The sequence below is a fragment of the Ptychodera flava genome, chromosome 12, assembly GCF_041260155.1.
Source record: "Ptychodera flava strain L36383 chromosome 12, AS_Pfla_20210202, whole genome shotgun sequence".
Classification (NCBI taxonomy): Eukaryota; Metazoa; Hemichordata; class Enteropneusta; family Ptychoderidae; genus Ptychodera; species Ptychodera flava.
This window is the reverse complement of record NC_091939.1, coordinates 22060317-22073103: the sequence shown is the minus strand read 5'-3', so window position 1 is coordinate 22073103 and position 12787 is coordinate 22060317.

Genomic DNA, 12787 nt, shown 5'->3' with positions numbered 1-12787 from the left:
CAAAATTGAATTTCGACGTCGTTGGAAAGTGGAGCGATGTAATGCAAATACAAACATCCTTGGCTCATCCCGTGCAGAAGGGTAAAGTTAAATGACCTTCAGTCCTCAGAGGGTTTGTAATTGGGCGAAACAGGATGGTTGATTGCTGTGGCGATCAGAAGAGCAGTATAGACCTGATCCTGTCCTGTGGCACTGTCTGCCGAGCGAGAAAAAAATAAATGTAAAAATTAACCATGAAGGACCAAAATTGAGAAAATGATAAAAAATTCTAGAAGATCGACGAAGCTAAACGGTAGATTGTCAAATCTATAGATCGCTAAAGATTGACGACAGAATACGATATCTGTGATATCCCTGTTGGAAAACACAATTATTGTATAACCAAAGGCAAAGACCATATAAATATACGACAATCGTAAAGAATTGACAAACATGTGAGCAACATCAATGTTTCAAGGTTTAAAAAAATCCGATGATTTTGATCATGCAAAAATGTGATTTTTTATTTAAAGTCTCTCTCAAATAATTTCGTTAAGTTGGTGGGTATTTCCTGTCGTGGAATTTTCCCCAAGGGGCAAATTGACTCGGTTAGATTTAAAATGGAAGGAAATGTAAATATTGTATTTTGCGATCGATAATCATAGTTGATATCCGCAATAGTCCATTTCCAAGCAATGCTCTTCATGAAAATTACATTTTTTGCGACATTTAACTCGAGCTTTAATTTTTTATCTAAAATTAAAACATATTTTGGTACTTTATTTTACCATATGCACAGTCCCTCCAGCAAAAGCAGGGACTGTGCCAAATGATATGAACTATTCGGGCGAAGCGTTAGTCATCGGCATGAAATCCGATGGAGCATGTACGGAATAATTGTGTAAGTGTACATCTACCTCATCCGCTCGGCAGAGCATCCGGCGCTAAGTGATTGGGGCCATCCTTGTTGCAATCTGAAGCTGTGTGTCTCTTTGTCCAGGATTTCCAACAAACTCTCATCCTGTCGTAACTTTACTTCCTTTTGACAATTTTGCTTGACATGAAGAGAGCTTGGGTCAAAGTAAGGATAATGTCGTGTTTCCCGCATATACCATGGCTCCGAAAAGTAGGGTATTAAGACAATTGGGAACTTTTATGGTTTCACCTGCAGATTAATTTTCTTCGGTTATCCAAAGCATGGGGAAAACAATAGATACACGCGGTTTTAATTGCAAAATAAAGTTAACGTTAGGGGTGTAAATAAGGTTGACCAAATTGTAAGTGGAAACGTGTTCGTGTAGCTTTGCCTATCATGGCGGAATATGGCCAAAGAAATATCTCTCTTGTTAATGAAACTAGAAACAAAATTTACGAGCAGAGTGTGTTCACCCTTGAGCGGATTATCAAATGCCGAAGACTGAATTTTTGTGGCATTTCAACATAATTCAATAAGGAAAGCAGGATCAAATGGTGAAAGTGCCAGCAGAAGATTCAGTTACTGTCGTTCTGGCGGGAACTTTTTCATGGATCAAGGGGACCACACAATGTAACGTTCAATATCGTGCTTCTTGTGCGAAACATACGAAGAGGTGCATCGCAAAATAAAATAGGGGTAGCACCCCTGAGACCTTAGATGGGTTGGATAAAGTAACGCAAGCGACAACGAAAACAGTCAATTTCCTTCGAATTTTAGAATAAAAAAGTAAACAACAAGGCTATAACTTGAAGCAAATAAGGCAATCTTCAATTAAGCAGCAAAAGTTTCATTTTAATGCTTTTAGGTGTCAACATTTGGCATGTACGCTAAGGCTTCTCAAAAGGAAAATAAATGGCGCGATCTGTCTGAGCTGAAGGTGTTTTGTAGGCACTGCAATGCGCTGTACAGCAACATAATATGCGTCCTCTTCACGGTTACGACAATGCTATCTAATTTCAATGAAAACAGGATACATTTTACTCCTATGCGTGATATTTTGTTGCGATACATAAATAGAGGTACAAGATATCCAAACCGTCGATGCACTTCCGCTCGCAACAAATACGGACGTAATTTCAAATGTCATGTGTGTCCAGTGTGGGGGAGTTTTCACATCAATAGCTATTCTGTTGTAAAGTTCATTTCGAAGACACGACATGAATTCTACTCGAGTTCTCCTCTGACGTGCGCTTTGAACTTTACCCGCCGTAAACGAAAACAAGGCACAATCTAATAAAGCGTTGTCGAATGGAAAGAGAGAGAGATTAATACGCACAGCGTCGCTCTGATTCAAAGATACGACCGTTTGGAATTTAACAGGATTTCCGGTCAGGACAGCTGAAAATCAATCATTTCGTAAAAAATTCCGTGAGTCGATTTTTATTTTAGACCGTCTTCGTTCTGAGGGTGTATTATGTGCAGGAGTGAAAAGCCATTAATACCTCTTAAGCTTCTGTCGGTTATATAAAATTGTGACACCAACTGTGTGCGACCAAATCAGTATGATATATGAGGGCGCCAGGTGGAAGATCTCAGTAGAAGTGCAAAACTATTGTTTTAGGAAGCGCGCAGTCATTGCTTTGAAGAGCTGATTATTTGATGGATGTCTTCCCGACGAACTGTAAACTTGTCCGTTGCGTTTAGGTGGCGTCTGCATTTCAATCTTTCCATCACTCTTTTTACTGCATAGAAAATTATCAAAATCTACAATAAACAGATCAATTTTTCCCTGGGTCAATTTGACTCATCAGTGACATATAGTTGACAGGGAAATCCATCTTCACGATGGTTTCTGAAAATCCCCGACTTCTTATTGACCCATCTGGAGCTAAAGGCTATCAGATCGAAAAGCGATAATCCGCGATTAAATTTGCCATTACGACAAAGTGTCGACGTCATTGAGCTGAGATCAAGTATACACACTCGTTTCAAGCCAAGGTTATATCACGTTTGATGAAATTTTGACGTTAAGCTACTGCTAATTGCGTGTAGAGGTACTTTCTTCTTTTTGCATATCCCTTTCAGCTCATACTCAAAACTGTATTCTGTTAATGGATCACTAATCCATGATCAGCTTTGCAAGAAGATATAAATATATACTTTGAAAAAAGATAAAATATATCTACCTGTCTGTCTGTCTGTCCGTCCGCCTATCTGTCTGACTGTCAGTCCGTCCGTCTGTCTGTCTTTCTGTGTCTGTTTGTCTCTGTCCGTCTGTCTGTCTGTCTGTCTGTCTGTCTGTCTGTCTGTCTGTCTGTCTGTCTGTCTGTCTGTCTGTCTGTCTGTCTGTATGTATGTATGTATGTATGTATGTATGTATGTATGTATGTATGTATGTATGTATGTATGTATGTATGTATGTATGTATGTATCTATCTATGTATGTATCTATCTATCTATCTATCTATCTATCTATCTATCTATCTATCTATCTATCTATCTATCTATCTATCTATGCATCTATGTATCGTTTATTTCTATGTTACATATGGAAGAGCGACAAGACAATAAAGTGTATTTGGCGCACGTATACTTATTTGGGGTCGTTTATTTAACTCCCACCTCTCTAAAACCCAGAACTGATCCCCACATACTGTTCAAGGGAACCTTGAAACATTACCTCTCGCCACTCATCTTTGTTTGTGCCCTCAAAAAAAACAAGGAACAAAGAATTCACCCCTGATATTTTTTGGTTTACAGAACCCAATCGCATCAACGTTTCTTATAATTCTTGAAATTAATATAGTAACTTAACGGGAAAACTTTCATTTTAACGTTCATGTGTTCACCCGATACAAAGGTCCCTACTGTCGTGTTTCACGAAAACACCTGTGTGAGGCAATGGGCATCGTTTGAATTTCCACGTGACTGATATTGGAAATCTCTTTAAATCTTCCTTCAAATCGAGATGTGCCATACATAGAACCCTATTGCGCAAATAGAGGGGCAGATTCTGGAGGAAATTAATGTTTCGAGCGCTAACACGGTATAATCTAAGATAGTTCCGACCATACACCAAACGATCCAGAAAAATGTCTTGTAATAACTATAAACGACGGCTCTTCAGTGAATCGTTGAATGGATGACTTTCAAAGAAAGAGAAATAACAGTAGAGCTCTTTAGCTCTACACTGATACATACATTGTTCATTTTCACTGTCTCACAAGAACCCCGTTATTTCATGTGCTACATTTCAAGCTAGTCTACGAAAAACTACTATCAGTCATAAAATTTTTCATTCAATTTAGTTTTTTTCCCAAAATCCGTTCTTTTCGTCGGTTTTTGCCATAATATACTAGCCCCATCGAGATTTCATAAACGTATACGGGTATATAAATCCATTTCGCGTTTGGGTTTAGCATAAACCAATGTTTGGCTATATGCTCGATCATTGGTGTTCGTTTCGTGTTAAATAACGCAAGGTTGAGGTCATCGTCTTCAGAAGCAAGGGAATTCTTATTTTTGGTTCGGGGGGAGCTAATGAAATGCCTGTGTACCTTTTGACATTTCAATCAATCACTTTTGCACATTACAGTGACGTCAGTAGGCTTACACACAATGCTTTATGGGACAGCCTGGACAGTATGAGTATGATACAGCCCGGGGATACAGCGGGAGCTAAACTTTTGTGGGGTAGACGCAGATGCTATCGATTTTGTAAATCGATACATCAATGTTTTTAAATTTTCGGCAAGTACGCTTTCTTCGTGATTGAACCCGTCAGTCGATACGGCTGTATCCTGCAACTGGTCGAGAAGACTGGGCGGCTTGTGTAGAAAGGACGGCTCCACTCTGATATTATCTCATGATGACCTGTAAATAATCCATATTTGCACTTTCTCTTGTATGTAGTATCTGTACTGATATCAGATGCCTCTATTTATAATACCCATGTTCAAAATGATACAATGTTAGTGTATGTATTGCCATAGGTAAATACGACACGAAAATCCCAGGAAAATAAAAGAAAGTGAATGCATTAGATACTGGATGTTTCGTCTCTCTTGTTTATCATTTCCATCATTAATGGTAATGTACTTGGGGTCGATCGCCTTGAAATACCAAAAATACCCAACCGTTATTATTATCATTATCTCACGAAAATATATTAATAACGCATGGTGTGCTCATTTCAGCTCATTATACATAAAAATGTCATGATGTTTAATCTGGTGATATGATCTGACGTTCTATGCCCTATAGAAGATGAACTCTATCTTTTTCAAGTTTTATATGAAGCGAAAGAAAATGGAGATGGATTAAGCATTTTCAAAGCAGGAATCACTGAGGAAGAACTTCTGTTCATGACATTCACATCTATAGTGTATAAGAAGTTTGCACCTCGGATCTTGCAGTGTATAAGCATTCAAATCCGGAAAATCACCTGGTCCTAACAGTCTTCCGAACAATCCTTTAAATACTCAGCGAATGTAATTTTGGTATATTTATTAGTAATGTTCAATTATATTCTAAACTCTGGGAAGTTTCCATTAGAATGGACTGTTGTTGATATGATACAATTATTTCAAAAAAAGTGATAACAATGATGTCAATAACCATAGAAGTATTTTTTTTTGAATGCCAAAGAGAAAAAAATTACTTACATTTTGAATACACCTTTAACAAAATGGTCTCACTGATAAATTCAATGTGCTTTCAGATTGTCAGACTGGTTTCAAAAAACTTTACAGGACTGTCGATAACATTTTCACTCTCCACGCCATTATGAAGAACTATATGTGAGACGTGGAAATTGTATTGCCTTAGATTTCGCTAAAGCTTTTGAGTTAGGGCAAAATGTTCTGCATTTGACAGTGTTAAGGCCCCTGTCAGAGAAGGAAATGGGCTTTCTGAGTACTTCAACTGTCAAGCAGAGCGTACGGCAAGGTTGTACTCTGAGCCCACTTATGATTTTTTTAAATTAAAGAGTTAAATTCCATTTGATGGCTTCCAGACAGATTGGAATACAACTTACACAAGAGCTATACGATCGTTTTACTCTAATTAGGCTCTACGCTGATGATATTGTCATCTTCACAGATTCTGTTAGAAATCTTCACAATTCCATCGATATCTTCCATTGTTTTTGCTTAAAGTGGCGTTTGAAAGGTAACACAGAAAATACGAAAATTGCCATCTTAGTAAAGGCGGTCAAAGAGCTCGACATGAAACCTGGCATTTTGGCAGCAATCCCATCGTTATATTCTCTTATTATAAATATTTAGGCCTATTTCTTTCGTCGAGAAATAATTGGTCCAAAGCAGTATTTACTTTGTCATCTCAAGCCAATAAGCACTTAATATACTATCGATTGCCGGGTGAAACCTCGAGTTCTCCCAAGGCAGAATCATTTAAAACTTTCTGAAACAGTGATTTTATGTATATGGGTCTGAAAGCTGAGGATACCATGTACCTCGATGTTGTTTAAAAGGTTCATAGAAAGTGATGTTGAAGATTCCTTAGTGGTCCAAGCCATTACGTCAATTAAACAGTGGTTGGATTGTGTGGCCGCATGCAAGCAGATTCACTATCACACTCCTAAACGATGTATACGCTACTTGCTTAAACTTAAAGATATTCCGTTTGATCGTCTGCCAAAGAAAACTTACATCATGCTGTGCAACCTAGATAATCTAGGATGACATACCTGGGTTACTGGGGCTACTAGTATTGAACACGTGTTATATTCTTATTGGTTTGGAAATGAGTACTAAGGAGATGTTTATGTAAGCCTTTGAACTTCGAATCCCAGACATTTTGAAGCGACAATTGAAAGTCAATCTTAAGGACAAACCAAAATCAAGAAGATACAGATGCTTTAAGAGTATACTTTAACAAAAAATATCTATTATTTAACTCTAACTGGAGAGTAGTACAAATGTTTGCTCCTTTTCGATCTTTACTTCCGCTAGCTACAGAAGAAGGGAGACGCAGGACCATTGATTGATCAGTCAGACTATATAATTTTTTGTAAGCAAGATGGCGTTGATGAGGAATATCATTTTCTTGTAGTGTGCTCATTGTAGATATGAGTCGCGCAAAAATATCTAAACTTACCTAGTAGCCCAATAAGTCAAGAATCAAACTTTTGTAAATTCCATTCAGTAGTGAATACGACAAATACGACGTTAACTTGGAACATCTGTTGTTTTGCATATCATTCTTTTAAAAGTAAGAAAAGAATCTATCTGCATATATTAATTACATCAGTTCGTATGATAAAAATTGCTAGTGTAAAATGTTTTCTCTGTAAAAAGTGAAAAACTAACGGCATTTTCCCGCTGTATTTTCTTTTTTGTAACCTAACCGTCAGTGTACCCCTTTGCATATTGGTCGGAGGCCTTGGAATGCAAATTTATACATGTTCACAAGTTGTGTTCATCAATCAATAGCGTCATTTGTGCAACACTCAAATATGGTCAGGTTGAACGTAAAGCTGCTATTAGAATTAAATAGTTTATTCACTTTAGTTTTCCAAATTCGGTTCTTTGCGTTGTTGTTCGACATCACCCACATGGGACTTAATTAACGTATACAGGTATATCAATTTATTTCGCGTTTGTTTAAGACAAGAGCTAATGGCTACTCAATAATTGGTGTTAGTTTCATGCCAATAACCGCAAGATTGATTTATCTCTGTCTCTAGTCGAAAACATCGTCTTCAGAAGCAAGGGAATTCTTATTTTGGGTTGGGGACCTAATGACATACCTGTACCTTTTGACATTTCAATCAATCACTTTTGCACATTACAGTGACGTCAGTAGGTCTACAGGCAATGCTTCATGGGACAGCATGAGTATGATACAGCGGGAACTAAATGCCTATGGCGTAGACGCAGATGCTATCGATTTCATAAATCGATTTATAAATGTTTTTGAAATTTTCGGCAAGTACGCTTCCTTCGTGATTGAATCATCCAGTCGATATGGCTGTATCCTACGATACTAGACGGCTTGTGTAGAAAGGACGGCTCCACTCTGATATTATCTCATGATGTCTGGAGTATATATGTACATATGTGCCAGAGATAACTTTATTTGAATCATTTGCAAATTCATGACCTCTTGTACGACCTGTAAATAATCCATATTTGCACTTTCTCTATCTGTATAGATATCGGATGCCTCTATTTATAATATTCCTGTTCAAAATGATACAATCTTACTGTATGTATTACACAGGCAAATGCGACACTGAAAATTCCAGGAAAATAAAAGAAAGCAAATGAATTAGATATGTGATGTTTTGTATACACGTGTCCAACGTACTTTCAGATTGTAAGGCTGGTTAAAAAAACAGCACAGTACTGTCGATAACATTTTCACTCGTCATGCCATTATATATAAATATTTGAGTGCAAGGAGGTGAGACATGGAAAACTTTATTGGCTTTTCGTAGATTTCACCAATGCTTTGACAAAGTGCCAGTAAATCATTAAGTCTTACTGTACAAGTTAATCTTTTTGGTATTTAAGGGCAAATGTTCTGTATTTGACCATGATGTACAAAAACGTTAAGGCGTTTGTCAGAGAACAATGTGCTTTCTGAGTACTTCCACTGTCTAGCAGGTGTAAGGCAAGGATGCACTCTGAGCCTACTTTTGTTTTGCTTTTTAAAAAAAGATTTAAAGTTCCATGTTAATGGTCTCTGGGCAGATGAGGATACAACGTACACGAGAACCATCCGATTTTTTGCCATACTGTACGCTGATGATAGCAGTACTAGTATCATCCTCGCAGATTCTTGTAGAAATCTCCAAATTCTCATATCTTGCATTGTTTTTGTTGAAAGTGGTGTAGGAAAGTTAATGCAGAAAATAAGAAACTTGCCATCTTTCGTAAAGGTGGTCATAGAGCTCAACATGAAACTTGGCGTTTTTGCTGCAGTCCCATCTGCATTTTCTCTCATTATAAGAAGTTAGCTCTGTTTCTTTAGTCGAGAAACATTAGTTCCAAAGCGGTATTTACTTTGTCACCTCAAGCCAGCAAAGCACTCAATTTACCTTCAATTGCTAGGTGAAACCTCGAGTTCCTCCCATAGCAGAGTCATATCCGAACATACACGAATATAAAATGTTTTAATGGAAGTAGCGCAGGTATGCCGTCCTAGATTATCTAAGTTACACAGTATTGGCAGACGATCGAGGGGTATTTCTCTATATGTTCGGATATGCGTGGTTGGCTCAAGATGTTTGTGACAAGATGTTTATCAGCTCTTGAACTTAGAATCTCAGACATTCTGAAGCAAAACTGGAAAGCTAATATAATGGGCAAATGAACATTAAGAACATGCAGGTACCTTATAGTATACTTGAACCTGAAAAATATTTGCTATTTAATTGTAACTGGACGGTAACACAAATGTTCGCTCGTTTTAGATACTCAGCACTTCCATTAGCCAATAGCAGAACGAAGATAGAAGCACTGCTTCATCAGTCAGACTATGCAATTTTTGTAAACATTTGCAGCGGTACTTTCATTTTTGTAACCTAACCATCAGTGTACCACTGTGCATATTGAAAATAATTATGAACAATTTGTGTTCATCAATCAATATCGTCAATCAAGATCATGTGCTACACTCCGAAGCTAGTCAAGAGTTAGTTATTATCGAACTTTAAGATTTTTCTTTTAGTTTAATTTTTCCCGAATAGGTTCTTTGAGTTGTTTTTCGACATCATATACTATCCACATCGGGATTTCATAAGCTCATACGGGTATATACATCGATTTCGGTACAATTTGAGGCGTGGACCAATGGCTGCTCAAACATTGGTGCTCTTTTCATGGTATTTAGCGCATGGTCGATTTATCTATCTAAATTTCAATCTCACCGTCTCCCTCCGGGGAAGAGAGAGACAGGTAACAGGATCGACACCCGGATTCTCCACCATGTATTACTGCTCGCCATCTGCCTTCGGGGAATAGCTAGCGAGAGGACGTCGGGGTACAGAAACACTGTAGAGGCTCATAGTCTTCAAAGATAACACTGTCTGTTTCTTAAACATGAATGCTGCAGGTGTTGTCCCTTCTTCCTTTTTTCTGCCTTCTTCCACATTTCGTCAAGGCACCTCTTACATACGTGGTTATTTGCATGTAATTAAAATGTTAACTCACCATATCATCCACTGTACATGTGGACATCATGCGTGATCAGACCGTATTACACTGCTACGTCAATATCATTATCATTTTATGGGTTTTTTTTTAATGATTTCTTTACTTATTGGTCACTGGGCGAAAGGTAACAAGTGTAGGTATTACGTAATAATAGCAAAGAAATGACCTCTGTAACACATCTATCACTTTGCACATTGCCGTGACGTCAGTAGGCTTACTACACGCAAATGACGCAATACTTTATGGGACAGCATGAGTGTGATACGGCAGGAACTAGAAACGCCTATGGCGTAGGCGCAGATGCTATCTACTTCATAAATCGATTTATAAATGTTTATAAATCCTCGGCAAGTACGCTTTCTTCGTGATTGAGCCCGTCAGTCGATACGGCTGTATCGTACGACTGGTCGAGAAGACTAGACGGCTTGATTAGAAAGGATGGCTCTGCTCAGACATTATCTCATGTCTGAAGTACAGTATATATGTACATGGGTACAAGAGATGACTTTGTTTGAATGAAACTTTTGCAAATTCATGGTCTCCTTACGACGTGTAAATAATCTACATTTGCACTTTCTTTATCAGTATACATATCAGATACATGCATAATATTTTGTTCAAAATGATACCATCTTAGTGTATGTATTGCCTAAAGCAAATACGACATTTACAATCTCAGGGTAAAATATTAATAATCATGAAATATGAATATTATTGATAACATAAGTTTGATATTTGATGAGTGTCGAGCTACCATTACGCTCTTCAGTACCTTATCTTGAAAAATCACTAAACAGGTTCGACAAGGTTGACTTTACTTTTTTGCGCTCATATTTGCGCATATTTGCGCTCTACAGTACCTGGAAAATCACTGAACGAGTACGGGTCAATTTTACACAGCCTATACCGTTTACACCATGTCCAATGTAGTGTAACGGGACCAAATCGGGTAGACATATTTGAAATGAAGAAGTGGCAGTGAAGAAAAGGGGCTTTACTTGAACTGTTTGCCGACACTTGCCCCCTTGTTGTTATTTACTGTTTAGAGAGACTGCTATGGGCAATACTGTGACCGCACATTACTGTGCAGATGATCTACAACAATAAACTATTTCCGAGAGTCATTGCTACAACCGCGCGATTTGACATAAATACTGAACATCATTCAGGATTCCAGTGCAGTGCGGTACTTACGTAAGTGTACTATAACAATGGTGATATTATATTTTTATCAACAATGTTAATATTTATAAATTTAGTAATAAGATAAACATTTTTTAGACATTTGATATGACTAATGACGCCTTGTTGCCCAGTGTTGTTACTGTACCTCTGATGTTTGTCACTAACATATGTGGGAAAATTAAAGTTTCTTCGTTCTTGGTATCAAAGTAGACTGCAAAGCATTATGGGAAGGTTTTGCCATGTGTAGAAGTCCATCACTTTCCCCGATAGCCCAAATGACTCCTAGATAACTGACCTAGGCCTACGTCATATTCATCCATAAAATTATCATAAGAAGGTGCGAACAGAAAGTATGTTATCATAACACTGATATTTTAAATGTTGAAAGATAAAAATGATTTATAAATCAGCGTTTATCAACTTTTTGCCAGACATGTTGACAAACTCATCAAGCAGTCATTCTTTGATATAGGCTAAATTATGTAAATACACTCTGTCACATCATTACAGAAAATCCATCGTTCCAGCTAAAAATTTAATATTTAGAATTTTTACAATTCACGTTGTTCTGTCCGGCGTTTTAGAAAACTGCTTGAAACTTCTGGAAATTTCTAACTTCCGTCGCAAACAATAATAATAATATACGGTGACGGATCTACTCGAAATGCATAATGTGATATAAGAAGGATCTTATAAAAGTATACAGTCCAGATTATTTATCATCATCGAGGTGATTTGTCTGACTCTATTTTGGTACACGTCAAATTGAGAAGAATGAGCGAGTTCTGTACACAGCCTACCGAATATGTCGTAGACTATGAAGCGAGATAGAAGTCTTTGCCAAATATTTTATGTAACTCTATACATGCGTTAAATTAAATCGTTAAAATTTCTGAACATGATACTAGCTGCTAGCTGTGAAGCTCATATAATATAGGGAGTTATATTTGTGTTTATAAAATAAGAAACAGGACTACGAAACCATCTGCTCCCTTGAAAATTAATAAGCACAGAGAAACCCACTGGTCACTCAGATCCCACATTCATCAGTTTTTCAGGCAGATAGTGGTGGATCTTTGGCTAACCGAGGAATTCACATGACAGGGAACGGGTTTAACTGGTTGTCAAAAATGATTTAGCCTATGATCGAGAGTATGCATTTTCATTGCAATGAATTCAGAACCTGCTCCTCATTATGTCGGTTACAAAAACAAAAGCGACGACCATGCTCAGGACTAAGGGAGCCGCCATTATTTACGGCCTGGGGGTCGGAGGAATTTATTCGGAAACTTTGAAATTTCGTGTAACCTCCCCCCCCCGGTCAACCCTGATGCATTTTATTTGCCGCCTTCTCTAACAGAAATTATGACTGGCTTCCCCACTTAGAAAAGTTAAATATCAAGACATGTATTTGTAAAATCTACAAAAATAAAGCAATGATAAAGACCTTTCATATCCTGGTGTACTGATGTACCCTGTTAGATTATAATCGGTTATCTCATGAGGGTTGAAAAAGCTTTAGGTGAAA